This window comes from Agelaius phoeniceus, chromosome 3, assembly GCF_051311805.1.
Source record: "Agelaius phoeniceus isolate bAgePho1 chromosome 3, bAgePho1.hap1, whole genome shotgun sequence".
Lineage (NCBI taxonomy): Eukaryota > Metazoa > Chordata > Aves > Passeriformes > Icteridae > Agelaius > Agelaius phoeniceus.
In genome coordinates this window covers 87,176,296-87,191,663 of record NC_135267.1, presented here as the reverse complement: position 1 = coordinate 87,191,663, position 15,368 = coordinate 87,176,296, and positions in this window count along the sequence as shown.

The following is a 15,368-nucleotide window of genomic DNA, read 5'->3' as shown; positions in this document are numbered from 1 at the left end:
TATAACAAAGTCATGAACAGAAACACAATGAAAATAGTTTGTACTTAGTTTTATGCAGGAGACTTGTAATTATAAACAAAGTGAATTTCCTTTCTTAGTCCAGCATTTGTGTGCAGTTCTTTCTGGACCTACAAATAGTGTGATGGTCAAGGAGCTCAAAAGTCCAAGGCTGAGATTTGTGCAGTGTCAAAAAAGTCCTGTGTGATCTTTCATCCTCACAGATGAAATGAAAGTAACATTGGGGTCTCACAGAGATGATGTAGGATATGTGAGTACAGTTGCAACAAGTGCCACAAAAGCATCCAATAAATTTATTGGATAAATAGATTAGTAAATTACAGGCAAGCATACTCACCACGAGTATGATCTATTTGATCTATTTTACAAGACCAAAGCAGAGACCTTTCACAGCTCCAAAGGGAAGATTAGGCACACATAAGAATAAGTTTTGCATCTGTAGTGGCACTAGCTAGAATGAGATTTTAATGAGAAAATCATAGATACTTCAAAATTAGAGGTACAGAAGACTATTTAGGTCATCCAGTTCATCCAATGAAGGATTTCCCATGAAATCTATTCTCCAGTATCTTTATCCAGCCTGTTTCTGGGGTCTTTCTGGCTTGAGGTAGAAGGTGATCTCCAGATGAGACCATAAACAATTTTTTTCCCTGTAGCAAAATAAACTTTTCTGAGCATGTCTCAATCAATCTATTAATTCCCAGTAAGAGACTCTGCCCTTTTTTTCCCAACAATTTGAAGCAGATGGCCTCATCTGAAAGCTAATGACCTGAAGATATGCATTTTTTTCCACTTACAGGTCAACCACTCACCAGTGACCTTTAAAAGAAAAAAAATCCAAATCCTGACAAAATTTGCCTTGCTTAAGGAAAAATGAAAATATTTCAAGTGACTGGTTCAAACTATCATTCTAAAATTACCCTGCAAATCAATTAAGCACTTAACAATGAAACAGCACTCTGTGTTTCAGCCCACAAGCCATCTGCAGTCTTATGTGACAGTGAACTCAGGCTGCAGCCAGCTCCTGGATTCCCTTGCAGAGTCTGCCTGAGCCAACAGCAGCTTGCAAAGGAGAGTCAATTTTCCCAAAGTCAACAGGCCAGCTTCCCCCAGGCATCTTTTCTACAGCACATTAATGTCTGCATGTCCATACAATGCAAGAAGGGCTGAGTGGACACAAACACATCAAAACCATCTTTTCAAGTCAATTCTCAAGTCCTGCTAACTGTAGACAGGCCACAATACAGAAATTACTTTCTCTAAAATGCAAGGAAAGTATTATAAAAAATCAAGTCCAGTTTTCCTCATTTTATTAATGCTGACAATATTTTTTCCCTTGAAATCCCTGCCTGAAACTCCTTTGTGATGTTTTATCATACCATGCTGACTCCCTCTTCAGTGTTATTGGACTTTCACATCCCTATTTTCCTTCTGCTGTGTGTGATGTTATTGCTGAAGCACTAGAGGTTTTTTTGCTTCTGATTTATTATAGGTTACTGGTGCAGATTCTCAGCTTTCTGAAAAACCCAAAAGCATGTGGCAATCTCTCACTGCACCATTCAGTTCCAGCTGGTCTGCTTTCCAGAACAGTTTATCCAACTGTTTGTTGGCAGATACATTACCACAGGGCATAAGAAAAGTCCTTCTCAGGAGAATGAATAAAAGATGGGTAAGAAGAAGTAGCTATAAATGGTTAGTTTTCACAATGGAAAGATATCAAAAGTAGTCCTAATGTTTTTCAAGGTGTTTATGTGGCACAAAATGCTATTCTAAGGTCTAAACACCTTAAATCTCATCCAGTCTATTATGATTTTATGCTTAACAGAGGGAATTTATCAGGCAAGAGCTCTCATCCTAAGTAGAATTCCTTTTTGTGGTCCTGCATGCAGAGTGGGCCCAGAGCTCAGCCTCCAGAAGTGCACAGGTTGAACTTCATGTACTGAGCTCTTGATTCAAGGCTTGTGACAGATTATGAGGCCTCTCCTCATAGCAAACCACTTGTTTTGGAATAGATCTTTGACCAACTCTGATATCCTGGGGTTTCTCATTCAACCAAGCAGTTTTGTTTAGCAGTTTCATAAAGCAATTGAAGTACTTGGTTTCTATGGTAACATACAATGCTACTCTGAAATCAGCTGCATACTCTTGAAAGAACATTGTCTTCTCACAGTTTTCTGAAGAGAAATTTTATATGCAACTTCATATAAACTAATATTGTTTATTCATGAAGAATATATCTTGTATACTTTTGTAAAATTGCAAGTATTCTTCATAATCTAGCAATATATCTCACTCTCACTAAATGAGGTTTTCCATATGAGTATTATTGTGCGTTCAAATAAGGAAGTGCTACCATCAGCAAAACCAGCAAAATCTGAATCAGAGTAAATATTCATAGCAATTTACAACATCATAGAAAGTTAGAATATAGATCTCTATGGTCAAATCCAGGGCAGTGTTTCAATCTGAAGGTAAATACAAACTGTTTTGCCAACACTAAGCATGGTTTACAGACTTTTTCAACTCTTAATGTATTTAGTTTGTCATATCTGTTGATTTCAGTATGTGATTTTGATAGATTAAAGCTTTAGGTAAGACTTGCAGGATGTTTTCAGCAGGCTGAGTTGAATACCACTGAGACATAAAAATTGACAGTTGTTGGCCTATGCAAAGTTGTATCATTACATATTCTTTTAAGGTTTAAAAGTACCAAAAATTCCATAGATGCAATTTGTTCACTTCTAAAATATATATAAATAATATGCAACTGAAAGAGAATGTCTCTCTGAAATAAAGAACTAATTCCAGAGAGTTCTTTATTCCAGAGAGACATTCTTCTTCTTCTTCAGAGAGACAACTTCTCACAAGGCATAAATCCATACTAGAGTCAGTACCACAGAGCAGAACTCCAACATAAACCACATTTCCACTGACATCAGTAGGCTAAATTTGCAACTGATGTAACACAAAGTACCTCCATAAGGAAGAATGTATTTGCAAGGCTTTTCTCCACCTATGGTTTGCATAAGTGAAAAATAAATAAAATATAAAAAAAAAAAAAACAAAACAAAAAAAAAAAACAAAAAAAAAAAAAACCAAACAAAAAAAAAAACCCAAAACCTAAAAACAGATGCAAAAATAAATATTTCATTTTTAACTTCACACCAGCCAGAGAACTTCCCAGAAACACTTTCTCTGCTGTTATTGAACACTGGGGAGAGAAAGCTGCTGCTGCTGCTGACCTTAGAGTCTCCAATTTACCCACTCACTTTTGTTGCCCTTTCCCCATTACAGGGGGGTCACTGATTTACTAACACAGTGGTTCCTCTCTCACTAGCAGGCACTTACTTCAAACATGTTGGTTATTCATGAGTGCAGTATGCCCCTCAGTGCTAGGACTTGACCTCTTATTTGTTCTTTTTGTCCTGTGTTTGGTCCAATTTATGATCACAAAATTGCTTTGGGCCTTTTCAGTCCTCCAGGCTTGTACATTTCCATCGCATGATTGCTTCCTTACATAATGGGATAGCAATCAGTAATTGATGAGTTAATATTTCCCTTTCCTAGCTAATGAGCTTCCTGATCACAGTGCTGCCATCAGGAATGTTCAGGTGCCATAGATTATTTTACCAGTCAGGGCTGGAAGCCAGGAAGTATCCAGAGCTTTTAGTGCTGGTAGGTGCCACATTTGTTGGAGGTTTTCTTTTCCAGATGTGATAGGAAGCCAAGGTTTGTGCTACACCGAGTTGCTAGGACATCACAGTCTCTCCATACATTTCATCTTCTAACTCTAATTTACTCACAAAATTTCTTTTGCAGGTTTGGTCAAATAGACATGACATCTGAATTGAATACATTATATTATCCTCTATTTAAGCCAGTATGAAGAATTAGGATGCGATACAAATTTATATTCTGTTTTATAGGAGGGATTAAATGGAAGCTAAAGTGACTTTTGTTCAGGGATTTTGCAATCTGCATCAAATCTTCTGTGATCTTCAGCTGACAAGTATTCGGTTTTAGGCACTGTTAGTATATTACAAAATTTAGATAATAAGTGAAACAAGAAGGAATTTAGAAAAAGCCCTTTGCAGTGTCTCTCATAGAAGCTGTTATAGAGAGAAGACCATGATAATGTTACTGATACAAACTTTATTATTTCATCTACCAACTCCAAACTTTGTGTTCCTGAACCTGCCCCACCCTTCATACACATTTATGTCCATATATTCACATTTAGATTAAGTACAAGAAAGAAAAAGGCAAAAAGTGACATATTCCAGAGGTGGACTACTCAGTGTGGATTTTTCTGAGCCAAGAATGAGTTTCTTTGATTAATGTTTATGTGCAGGTTTTATACATCACAAACTCATGTTCTACTGCAGCCACTTGAAAATTTGCCAAGAGTACAACAAGTAAGAACTTTATCAACTGCTAATGTGTTCCTACAGGACTGGCATAGACCATATTTTCCAAATAAGTTATTAGATATATCTATTTATCTCCAAGAATTTTGCATTTTCCCAGTCAACCTAGGACAGATACACATTTCCCTTGATGGACCACTGACAGTAGAAGAGGTGTTTTTAAAATTCAGGATAGAAACTGATCTTTGTAAAACAGTCCCTGTTGGAACTTGGATTGTGTCAGACTGGTCATTAATATTAGGCAAAATTAATTACCTTGGTAATTGTTATATCTATTTATCTTTTGGGGTCTTTCACTTACAAAGGGAATCTGTCATTAATAAAATTTATGCAATCAAAACAAATATAATTATTCTGATTTGATCAATGGTACTTTTTTTTCTCTAAATGCAAAGATCCTACTTCTAAAACAATTGTCATGACAGCTTTGATAACACTAACATTGATGGATTATCCTGAAAATCACAATCTTTTGCCTCCAAAAGACAGTGATACAAACAGTTACAGCATTAGAAGTTTTTTCCATACCCAAGGATATGGTCAATATCCTTGATAACTTTCTTTGTAACTGTTGTTCAAAACACTTGAAGAACAATAGTTTGGAAAAGTAGAAGACTGTACAAAGGAGGCAAAGCTCTATCTGTTACTGTTAAATAAAATAGACATGGTAAGCAACAATGTGTATTTCAGTGGTATCGTTTCCTATAACAAATGGTCAATTATTTAATTCATTATAAATTATTTTATTACATACTCGCAGAAAAAAAAAAAGCAAGAAATAAAAAAACAACTGGAAAACCCAATCCTGGCCTAAAACATGGTATTAGGAAGTGCAGATGAATGCAAATACCATTCATCTGCACTTCCTAATACCATGTGTTTGCAATCCCTTATGGTCCTGATGGCATAGGTTTTGTGTCTCTTTCATTCTTAAACAAGCTACAAGATACAACAGGAGGCCAAGATAAGGGCAACAAAGACTACTTTTATTTAGGAAGATGTTACATTTTATTCATTACATGTGCACAGAATTAAATACCAAACAGAAATGCATTGACTTTTTGAAGATTCAGTTTCATACAGTGAAAACCTGTAACTAATCTAAACAATCTAAATAGAAAGAAAGAAAGAAATGAAATAGAGAATGACAGCTGGGAACTGTTTCACATCCTGGAAGATCCCAAAGGCACAATCAGGCAAGACAGAACAAAATCAGTAAATAGAAAAAAAAATGCTGGTGATAGATAGACAGTTGCAAACAAAATATTGATGGTTTTGTAAATTAATGTATGAGATTGTAATAACAGAGGAAAAATGATAACTGTAAATTTAAAGGTATGCATTTGAAGATGTAATTTGCATAATTAAGCATATATCAAAGTCTGTGAATTGTATTAAATATCCAAAATTTGATTACAAGGTGAACTTAATAGCAAGCAGGAGTTGAAGTGCCTCTTGCCAAATGACAGAAGTTTTTTCTGAAAACAGAGTTTCAAAGTTTCAGAGACTCAGAACTCAGCTTTTCCAACAGGCAAGTCATGACAGACAAGAGAAACTTCACTTTCACTTAACTGCTAAGTGCTCTTTTGTATTCATCCTTCCATTTAATTTCTGCCCAAGGTAATGCTTTAAAACAAGCTCATCTATAGTGTCTTCACTGCTTTCTAATGTAAACCTACCATGTATAATATGTTTCAGCTGAAAAAATTGTATCCTGATTTTATAAATAGCATTCACTCTTCACTGTAGAACTGAAAACTTGAAATCTCACACAAAGTAACAACTCCTGTTACTATGTATTCCTCTCACATCATTTGAAGAAAGAAAATACTTCAAATACAGCTCTTGGTACCTGTCCCAGCTACCAGAGCAGGTGCCAGTGGCTGCCATTCTCCCTCTTTAACAGCTCTGTGAAATTCATTTGGCAGGGTAAGAGTCCAAGGCAGTCCCACTTAGATTCACTATCTACAAGAGTTGCACCTGTAAGGTCTCACTTCACACTCTGTATTTTTACAGCACAAAGCAGTGATCTCTTTCTCACTTTGGGATCACACACAATGAAGTTTTAAGCTATAGGCTGAGTTGGTCTGTGTTCCTCTATCCTCACTGCATAGCCAGAGCAGAGATTGCAATGGGATCAGGCTATGAGCATTGGACTTTTTGAGCAGAACCTCATGATAATTCAGGACAGACATGAAATCTAAATATGAAAACATCAGCTCTTGGAGCAACTATTCATGAACCAACTGCATGTGACACATGGAATGCTGAAGCAGAGGAGCATATATAAAATCTGTAAAATGGCACAGCAATTGAGGTTAGATTACTTCTATTTCTCAGGGTTGGTTTTGCACTCAGAAGAGCAAGTATAGCAGACCACCTGTATGACATCTCTATATAAGTTTTGGGGGCCAGTATAAGGCCCACAAAACTTATATAGAGATGTCATACAGGTGGTCTGTCACTGGAGGCAGTTGCAAGTAGAGTTCACACATCTGTAGCCTAAAAGTGCGCACTTTTTAGAGTATTTTTTGCACATTTTAGCATATTAACTCAATGCATAGAGTTCATATTTTTTTCTGATGTGAATTTCGCATCTTTCTTTATCTCTCTTACTTAAAAAGGAAGGTGTGTTCACAGCACCTGGACATCATAATTTTCTGTTGTAAGTATATTTTATGAATAGAAAATAATGGGAATTGTATTCCTAGAAATATTTTTCCAATGAATGAATATAACTTGTGGTAATAGAGTCTGAATTTGTTTAATAAAAGTCTCTTCATCAGTAGGTACTGACCTGAATCTGGATTCAATTAATTACCTTGCAGTATTCCTGTTCCTTCAGTCCTACTGGCAAGGCCTCAGTCATAGCAGAGTTAATTTGGGAGCTCCAAAGCAGCACAGTCAAAAGAGAGCACCGTCCACAACAAATATTCAACACACAGGCAGAGAATTGGAATGTCTCTAGCTGAAACTGGTAGTGCCTTTTTAGCTTCATTCTGAAGTAGATCAAACACAGAAAAGAGAGATATCAGCAGATTTTGTGAATGGAATAATACTTTTCCCACTTTGGAACTTTATTGATTTGGGGCAGAAAGCTGCAAGCCTTGCAGACCACTCGCTGGCTCTGCAGTTGCTCAGTCATCTCATGGATGGGAGTCCCAGAGTCCCTGTTGATGCAATATTGTCCACAGTGCACTGCTGGGGTACTGATTGGTGCCTGCTGTTCTTCACCCCTCAGCAGCCCCACAGCAGAAGGGCTCAGTCTGTTTTGTGACAGAGGCGGACTGGAAACAGAAGTTCTTCAGAATTCTTAATTCTTGGGGAAGAGCAAAAATCCCACTGTAAAAATTTCTATCCCACTTCTATCTTATTTGTGAAGAAAAAGGGATAAAACCCTTTCTCACTTCCCACTGAAAACCCAAGACAGCAGAACAGCCTCTTTCGAGTGGCTAAGCCTTGTCATGCTATCACATTTCTTTGTACGCCTCTGAGTTTCTTTTCATGCAGATATATGAAGAAAACCTTACACAAGAAAATGCTGGTGGAAAAGAAAATAGAAAAAGAAATTGTCCCCAACCAAGTGAAAGTTGGTTTACTCTCTAATGAACTATTTACAGACTATTTTCCCACCTTGCCCTGAGCAGCAATTTTTAGGCAAGGCAGTGTGCCAAGCACTTGAAATTGTATCTATCCATCCAAACATTTCTAGTGACATAAGCACTGAAGGCCATCCATGAATCAGGATGGACAAGAGGAATGAATTAATCACATCTCCATCATTAATGGCAGTGATTTCAATACAGCCAGATGGCTGCTTGCTGGTGGTGGCAGCATCTCTGTGAAGTGTTAGTTTCTCTGACTTAATATTTTTCCAAATAGAAACTTCAGAGAAAAGTGAATAGATATATGGAGTTTTTAAGCCAGAATGAAGTTATGTGTTGAGAAAAATTTCATCAAAATCCCCTCCGTTTGCCCACTAAGATTTAAGAGAATTCTTGTTCTTTTCAACGAAAGCTTGTCAGATCAATTAATTCCTCAAATAAGTACATAAATAAATGAATAAATAAATAAATAAATAAATAAAAGCTAGAACTAAGAGAGGGATACACAGCTTCAATTCTCTACCTCTCTTCCTTCTATAGAGTTTAGTTGTTACACTCCTGTTATTCAGACAAGTCACAGAAAACTGAAACTACAGCTTTTGTCTGAGACATACCTGTGGATAAAGTTAGTTAATGTAGGTGCTGGCTTTCTAATCAATCCTTTGAGGCTCCCATGGGTAACTGGGAGGAAATAAATGTAACATCCACAGAAGTGTTTAAATATAACTAATTTGAAATGTTATAGAGAAAATTTCTACTCTCACTCCAGGTCCACAGACTGACTCCAGAGATACTGACATAGATAATACTGATTTACACTCACAGAAGCCATAAAACAGATATCAGTGAATTTACATATTTCTCTCTGGAGCTTTAGTGTCCTCTTTTTCATTTTAATGTCAGTACTTTTGTTTGGGGTTTTTTGCCCCATGTTTGTCTTTATTGAATTACGGCATAATTTGTTCTTGGGAAAGCAGCCTCATCATTTAAAAGCTGTCTCCAGATTTCGTTTGCATTTTTACTCCTTTGCTTCTGAATAAAATTTTGTTCTTGAAGGTTAGCTGGAAATATAGTGACTACCACAGTCCTGAGAATACAGCAAAGCCTCTCAATAGTTCAGCTAGAGAAAACACTTCATCATGGGATCTGGAGCCTTGTCAGCAGCAAATGGCAGCATGAGATATCAATATGGGCCACTTCAGTGCTTCAGAGAGACGTGGACTGCTAATGAATGCATCCAGAAAGTAAATGTTTCCTGATTTTGTATGACAGAAAGGAACTGATAAAAAATTCTAATGCAGTTATTAGTCTGCTAGTACATGAGAGAAAGTTTATGAGGCAGAAAGAGATACCTCAACATAGAAGCATTTGAATATCTTTTAGTGGAAACAGTATTAGCATTGAGCACCATCTTTAAATCTGGGAAAACAGCTTCACTGAGCCCACACCATGCAGGTAGATTCAAAAACCCTGACACTGCAGTCATGTTCTTGCTGGTGAAGCACAGTGTGTTGGTGAAAGAATGGCCTAACAACATGGACCTTCCTAACATCAAACCAAGGCCCACAGTGGTGGATAAATGGATGCAATTCTGGATGTACCACAAATCACTCAAAACTGTTGCTCTCCCAATCTGCAAGTGCAACACTCATTTACATTATGTTCATTTGCAAGATGGAAAATTTGAGACATTTCCTTTCAATTTTACCTTTTTTCCACTGTAAGCAAAACAAAGACATAAATGCAGAAGGAAACCAATTAGACAAATAGTATAATGAGTTGAAAAATCTCTGAATCAAAATTTCATGACCATTATTCCTTGACCTAGCAATGACATGCACAGATTTTAAATAGCTGTACTGGATTTTTACTATGCATCTTTCAGTAGTGCTTGTGGAAAGCTGATTAAGTGTTCCCTTGAGATTCAGAGAGAATTCAGTGTGTTATTTTGTTTTGGCACCAAAATCTTTCATGAGCATTGGGGTTTTAGTTGTTCTCTCGTGAAAAATTTTATCTGCTTTCTTTGACTTTCATTGAAGTTGTCATCAGCTTGAAAAATTGTCATCACTTCAGAGAAATTCTATCATTCCTGAAAAGTGAAGGATATTAAACTGCCTCTCCTCAAAGTTAAAATGAGATTCTTGACTTTGTCTTTTGCAAGTTCATTAAAGTACTCTGTAGCTCTAAGCAGGAGTGTTTTTTCAGTTCTGAATGCTGATATAGAAAACTGAAATAATGGTCATTATTACAGTTATCAGTCATTTAATGCTGAACTATGCCTCGAGGATGTTTTATACAGTATATGCAACTGCCCCTTGCAGAACATTTAAGCCTGTGCTGAATTCTAATCAGGGTTTCTAATATCTTTTTCTAATTTTTTTCTCTTTAGTTGCTGCATATTAATTTCTCCCTACTTCTCCATCTTTACATATACCTTTTCTCTTCATTAACTCTTTCAACTTATCACAATTCTTTATAAAACACACCCACTGTTTCTTAGAGGGTTTTACATTTGCTTCTTTCTCTTATACGGACTATCCTATATGGACTGTTCCCTGCATGTGTCTCTTCTTTGTGATCACAGAAATGGGAAGGGAAGCACACTGAGTGAACAGCTCCATGGCCCGAGGCTGAGGGTGGGATTGAGCTTTATGACACCCTTCCCAGACTGGTTTCTGGAGGCATCAGAGGTGGATGTTGCACAGAGTGAGTGTTGCATCTGCCGTGCTGGAGTCGTGCTTAGGGCAGGCCAGGCTTCAGTGCACACAGATTGCTCTGTCTCTGGGAGTTCCAGACTCCTGGGAACTTCCTCATCATCACAAACCAAAAGTTTGGCCACGTGCTCCACTGTCCCAGCTCCTCACCCTGACTGCCTGCATACTTGAGCCACACCTTAGATACTGCATTCTCAATCTGCCACTCACCAGGCCATGGATAAGGACATGCTTATACATCTCCTACTAGTACAAAAGGCCCCACCTAGTTTGATATTTTTCTTCAAAACACACATCTCCCAAAATCAGAGGAATATATCACACTTGTATCTTGATAATGTAATGTTTGCTTTTTTTTATGGGAGGATAACATTGGAGTGTCATCCATTCTAACTTAAAAAAATGGATCCCTGAGGCATGTTACTATTATGGTTTTTAAATTCATTATTTTTAAGACCATCTTATGATTTTCAAGGGCATAACTCATCATTCTAGGATGCCTGGAATTAACAATACCAAGTGACAGTAAAAACAAGGCTCCATCATAGCATAAGCCCTTAGGCAACACTGTAGCAATAAAACAAACACTATCTTACTGCTAAGAAGCTATTTCTAGGTCCCTCTGGGTGTCAGCAGGACTTAAGCAGAGCATAAAAAGAAGTGAATTTCACAATGCATCTAAATGTTTGTGATAAAACAGCACAGCTTCTGAGGAATTAATTCTACTCACAGGGAGAAGCCTCCACATCCACTGTACAGAAGAATTATCTAATGAACAGTTTTACAGGGCAAGTTTCTCTGCAGTGTCTACACCTTTCCTGTCACTACTGACTTCAAGCTATTCTCTCCCCCAAAAAACACAGTAGTGTTTTGTGTAACATTATGGAAGGTGAATTGTATTAGAAAACAGTTTTGTCGCTTGATAAACTAAGTATCATTTTGAGCTCTTACAGTTTTAGTTAAAAACTCATAAACACATGTTTGTTTTGCTAGGACAATGAAATGCAATTTAGCTACTGAAGTGCCAATTAACTAAAATTCTGTGCTGGTGCTACTGATGTAAATCAGGCTATTAGGTAGGCAGTGCAAATGAAAATGCAGAATTGGTTGCAGCCATTAAGCTGTTGATAATTGAGATGGAATGGAAGGCAACACATTGAATTTAACACTGTCTGTAGAGAGAGTTTAGTAGTCTTTTTTCATTGCAAGAATTTATGGACCGTGCAGAGATAGCAGCAGTGAAAACATGACAATGTAATAGCACAACGCACTGTAATGCTTTATCCTTTATTGTAAAACAATTGGGAAATATGGAGGTGATGGAACATTACCTCCCAGATTTTCCAATGAACCTTTCCATTCTGCTGTTTCTCATGGGACTGCTGAATCTGACAACACTGGAAGACTTCCCAGAGAAATCTGATCTCTGAGAAGGGATCATAATAAAAGGACCTCAAGACTCAGATTTCCACAGGGGAATCTCCATGAAGCACTATTTACCCCTTCCACTTGTAGATGGCCCGCCTTTCAGGAGCACATCAGAGCAAAAACGCCCAAATAACACATAGAGAAATAAGATACCTGAAATTGAATTGAAGGAAGTTGATAAGTCAGATGAAGAAAGGCAGAACTCAGCTGAGAAAAACTATTATGGAAGAAGTTACTTAAGCACCATCTCAGAGAGATTTTAACATCTGAAAAACTTTAACATCTGAAAGGCAATGCTTCCGCTGACTTGTGTTTGAGAGCTGTGAACTTTCTTGTAGACCCAAAGCCTAAACACAGTCAGTATTTAATTTTAAACTAGAAATCCACCATGCAGGGAAGTCCCCTCTATGCCACCATGAGAGTTTGAAGTACAGATTTCTCCCTCCCCCAAAGAAGCCTTCTCATTTCATATCAACAAAACAAAGGTTTGCATTAATGGTAGCATGAAAATGAGTGAGCAGACCAGTAGTCCTGGTTGTTATTTTAGGTGTTCCTGGATGCCTGAACATAGCTCTTCCCTGGCTAAGGTTTACAAAGTCCTTCCTAACCATTAATTTCTGAAGTTAGGTAAGGTGTCTGAGGATGAGAAAAGGAGGTAAGAAAAGCCATGACCTGTTAGTATCTCCAGCTGAAGCTATGCCATTCTGCATAAAACTGTTGGGTCGGACAGAGAAAGATAATATAACTTAGGAAGCTTAGGAGACTAGTCAGGAACTAAAGATAAGAATAGAAGACCTGAATCTATTATCCATTCTAATAAAGAAAGCCTTTTGTAGAAAATTATTCTCACAAAAGCTGAGGTTCTTAAGGATTTTAGGCTGTAAATGAGAAGGAATTTAGCAATCCATAATCTTCAAGGTAGTATCTGTATGTTCATATCAATGCACTTCTGTGATAATTTTGCATAAGCTCTTCTATGATTGAATTTCTCTGAAATTAATATTAATGCAAAATATATGTATTAGCCTGCATATCTGAAGGCTTCTACAAAAAAAAAAAAAATTACAATTCACTTTCTGCAAGCATTTATATCCGAAATAAATTCAGTCAGCCAATCATAAAATGAGATCCCTACAACATGACTCTAATGATTAGACACATGAAAGTAATACATATCCTCCTGAACTGCAAACTGGCATAAGCCAAAAGGTTGAACTGCAAAGAGACATAGGACAGTCAAGAATGTTCTCCAATCAAACAGGATTTTTAATGTATTTTTATTCATATTAATTTGTTATATATTATAATGTTCATCTTTCAAGAAGAAATTTTAAAGAGTGAAATTATCTTTGTGACAAAATGAATTGGAATTTGCCAGGAGTCTGCCCCACCACTTATTCTGTGTTCCTCGTGGGTAGAAGTACAAGACCTGAAAATGCTGAAGTGCTCATTCAACAGGGTATTGAGACTTTTTTATGAAAAGGGATGCTTTCTTCTCTGTTAGGTGTGATGCTAAGGAGAGTTGTAAGCAGAAGCCTCAAGGTTCACGAGATGTCTATGGTTTAAGAATAAGGACCTAGGGTAGTAGATGGCTGAGTCTGAATGAAATAGTACACAGAAAACTGAGGATCATGTACCTTTGAGATGCCTGATTTTTCCCTTTCCTCTCAATATTCAATCTTGAGGTAAACAAAGGTAGGAGTAAACAAATTTCCATAGAACCTTTCCCATGGTTTACTGTTAAACATCATCTTAATGCTCAGCATTAGGAACCAGAATCCAGGATAATTACCAAGAAAAAAGGCTTCAAAATCATGAAGTTTGTTTCTATTTTAAATACATGAGCTCCCAGTCTGAGTCTGAGTCCTTACAGGCAAATCTTCAGCTTTTCTACCTGAGAAAATTCCTCTACACCAGAATCTCAAGGGAAAGATTGATTTGTCAGTTGATTTCTTGTATTGCATGCTTCCAGGAGGAGGCAGCAGTCTTAAGAAGTTAAATGTCAGTGACTCATAGCTGGTAGTATGTTGTTCATATAAACAAGGAGTAGGAATAGAAGAAATAGAGAAAAAGGTTTACAGCAAAACCTTGTATTAAACAAGACTGAAAGATCTCTAAAGTATAAAAATGTATTATGAGCACCACTGATATTTGGTGGCAAGGGAGAATTTAATATCAGGGAACCAAATGTGAACCCTTTCCTATAAAGAAAGTGTGGTTAGGAGGGACACAGATATCACCCACAGCTGTGCTTGAATTTTATTTGTTCCTCTACTTACCTCTGAAATCAATAATGCCTGCTCTGTGTGGGCAAGAACTTCCAGGTACCAAACTCTTCCACCAGCAGCAAAGATGGCAGCACTGGAAGGAAACAGTGATGAAATAGAAAGAGCTGACACCTGGGTACCAGAACAGATACTGTGATTTCTCTTTATATCTTTTGTAGAGATACATGAAATAAGATTTAATAAACATGCATGTGGGATTTTTCATTTTGCTGGGGTGTGAGTGCTGTGTCTAAGGAGAGTGCCCAAACAGGCAGTAATGCACTTGTAGCTCAGACCTATTGAAATCAAACTTTGAAGGGTTATTCCCCATGGACTGCAGTGTGACCTGAGCCTCACCCTCAGGGTGGCTGATCTCCTTCTGTGCCTTGTGTTGAACTGCACAGCACAGTGCTGGGTGACCCTCCACAGCAACAGAGGCAGGACCTCAGGAGGAGAATACATTGGTTCTTAAAAAGCTTGTAGGCTACTTTTGAAGTTAGGAAGAAGGAAGAAAAAGCTTTAATGACTCAAAAAAACTGTGCAGAAAAGACTTGAGAAGAAAATATGACTGACATAATTTCTGAAACTTACAGAAAATCCCTTTGAAAAGTCAAATACTTCTTTATACCCCAAGTTCTTTTGCCTTGAATGAAAAAGGTGCATATGCTGAAAGCAGAGGAATAAACTTTAAGATCCCAAAAGAACAATACCAGAGAATCTGAATATATTTGAAGCTTTCCTTAAAAGGTGACCTGGAATATGAGATAGCATCTCAATGATCCAACAGTGAAAACCCCTTTCATACTTTCCTCCTTCCCTTCTCTTCAGTCATGTCCCTGATGCCTCAAATCAGTTACTCTTGCCTTCACAGGAAAATTCACATTTGTGTATGTTTGGATGGGCCTGGAT